The sequence below is a fragment of the Eurypyga helias genome, unplaced genomic scaffold (genome assembly GCF_000690775.1).
Source record: "Eurypyga helias isolate BGI_N326 unplaced genomic scaffold, ASM69077v1 scaffold87, whole genome shotgun sequence".
Classification (NCBI taxonomy): Eukaryota; Metazoa; Chordata; class Aves; order Eurypygiformes; family Eurypygidae; genus Eurypyga; species Eurypyga helias.
Window position 1 is genome coordinate 15,199 of NW_010260881.1, and position 2,936 is coordinate 18,134.

Below are 2,936 nucleotides of genomic sequence, written 5' to 3' on the forward strand. Positions count from 1 at the left end.
GGGGGGGCGGCCCGCCCCGCGCCGGCCGCGACCCTCGGTGCGTGCGGGGAGCTGTGCTGAGAGCAAGGAAAAGGGCCAAGCGCAGTGGCGTCTGCTCCTTGCGGGTAATAACGGGGTCCAGCCTCAGCCGGGGGCGCTGGCACAACGGCTGCCACCGCAGGCCCCTTCCCCAGGACGGGGCGGGGTTGCACTCCCACCGCCTCCTGCACTGCCTTGGCCAGAGCTGCCCTCCCGGGGCGAGGGCACGATGTGCCCCACAGCGCCCACAGCGACAGGTGAACCCTGTCCTCGCCCCCTCCCGCGCTCAGCCGCAATCGCGCCATTTCAGTCCTTAAAAGCTCCTGGTTTTGTGCAACCGACTTTCCCAGGCCAGGCCAAACGCTCTCACCTTACGCACCACCTACACACGCCTCTGCCTCCTCGGGTAGCTTTTACGGGACTGCTGAAGTGTCCTGGCAAGGCTGGGACATCAGAAGGACAACAGCCCCATTCTGAAAGCCCCTGGTGCTTTTCCGAGTGGATCCAGGACTTGGAAGTATCGCACCGAGCATCCAGATGACGATTAGGCATTCCAAAGCACTCTGTGATGTAGGACATACAGCTACTCTCTTCCCCAGCGTCCGATTATAATACAAACCACAGAAAGGGGAGCTGTGCCTGTACAAAACAGCCCGACGGGCCTCGCCGAGGGCAAGGTCAGCTCCCTGAGCCAAGCGCATCCCTGGTCTCCTCCCAGGACCCGAAGGGGGCAGAGGACAAACCCACAGCAGGGACCGATCCGAGACCAACCAAAGGCATTTCACAGATGCCACCCTAGATGCCCTTCAAACAATGCTCACGTTCAGGTGCGCTCCCTTCTTCCCAGGGATGAAGGAGGATTCAATTCAACATCAGTACTCGCCTCACAGATCCCAGGAACCATCTACCCGCTTCACAGCGCACAGCTCTGCCTGCTCTGGCTCCTGGTCACAGAATCACAGAATGGTTTGGGTCGGAAAAGAACTTTAAGATCACCAAATCCAAGCAAAACCTGGCACTGCCAAGTCCACCACTAAACCATGTCCCTAAGCACCTTGTCCACACGTCTGTTAAACACCTCCGGGGAAGGTGATAATGCTCAGGAAGCAGTAACAGGTGAGTAACTGTGACCTTCTGGCTCTGACCCTGTAAACTGCTTCACCAAAGAGGGCCTGAGCGCTGCTCCGGTGCCACTTTGGTGGCACACGCTCTGCAAAACGTGCGCTAAGATTAAGCTGGCCGCTCTCTCCGGGCGCATCACCGCGAAGTTTCAGCAGGCAGTAACAAAACCCAGCGCAGGCAGAAAGCGTCCTCAAGATTTCAAGTGTAAAGATTAGAGGCACCTACAGTTTCCTGCTGCTCCCGCCCAGGAAACAAAAAGCAGCGCTGATGCGAGGTACCGGCTGGGCAGCGCTGGAGTCAGAGCTTTTGCCTAGGCGGGACAGACCAAGGTACACCTTGAGGCGGCTTTACAGCTTGCTGCAAAGGAAGCCCGGCGCTGAAAGGGCACCTCCCCATCCCCCGTCTGTTCCCTCGGGCTGGCAGGCTCTGCTAAGAGACACCGTTCGTACCATCCGTGGCAGCAACAAGGGGGCTGAGAGGGAGACACGGTGGCAGGAAGGATGCTGAGATCAGAGATTCACTTCTCATCCGTCACCAGAAAGATGACGGCAACCTCAGTCCTTCCTCATCTCTGCCAAACCACAGCAGGGAGATGGAAGGCTTTTTCACCCCTGTACCCATCTGCAGCCCGCCAGGCACCTCAGTGCCTTTCAGGCAGCTGGACACACACCCTCTCCCCAAAACCGGCACAAAACTGCATCTCCTTGGTTCAGCACAGGCATCCAGGCACACGATCCGTGCTCACCTAACGTTCCAGCATCGGTACCCTGCCCCTAACCGCTCACGTCCGGCAGCTTTTTACAGGGTTATCTCAGTTTGAGGTCACCAGTAGGAACCAAAAATCTCCCTCTGCCCACCAGTCTTGGTCTGTACATCAGCACGAACCTGCCAGCTGTTAGCTAACGCCGGGGCATTTCAGCTGCCGTTCGCTCGGCTCATCCTCACGGCTGAATCACCCCGAAACCCTGCGGACTCATGGGTTCCAGCCACAAGCAGTCCAAAACTAAAAATGGCTGTCAAAGAAAGAGGGTCCACATACTCACTGTATTATTTGTTCTGAAAATAAAGAATTATTTTCTCACAGGAGCCTGGAGAGGGTTGAGTTTGTTCAAAAAAAAGAGAAGGGAAGTTAGCGCCTCCTGCCTCGCTCCCAAGCGTCACGCGCTGTAAGGAACAGAGCCGGCCTGGCTGCCCGAGGCAGAGCAATTTGTACACCCACCCCTCAACTGCCCAAGTTAATTTCTTAACTACAGCTGGGACAAAAACCCCTATGCACCAAGAAAGAGGAAACTTTGCAATGGGAGGCTGTATCGAAGAAACACGGCAGGGTAACGCGGAGCGCGTTCTGCTTTGACGCTACCTGCTGCGAACGGTCACCTCACGCTGCGTGTGGTTACGGTCGGCTCTGGAAACACAGGGACAGGGCAAGGGGAGCAGTTTGGGAACTGTACCATAAAGCAAAAGATTAGGGAAATCTGAATTCCAAACAGGACAACAATTTGTTACACCACAAGCAAAACACCAAGAAAGTGAGTTTTATGCTATTTAATGCTACAAGAAAAAAAAGTGAACCCATAAAGTTAATTAAAATAACAGAGTGTTGTTTTTACATTGTATGTAACTACTGTGCTGGCTCAGACCACTGATTTCTGAAGTGTAGGTACTCGTAGGCTCAGTAAGAAGGAATAGGTTCACTGAATCTCCCCACTCCTCAGCATAAGCCAGCTGCTCAGTAGTTAGCCCAGAACCCCCCCACCAGGAGCTCTACTCCTCACAGACTCACAGAGTGGAAGGGG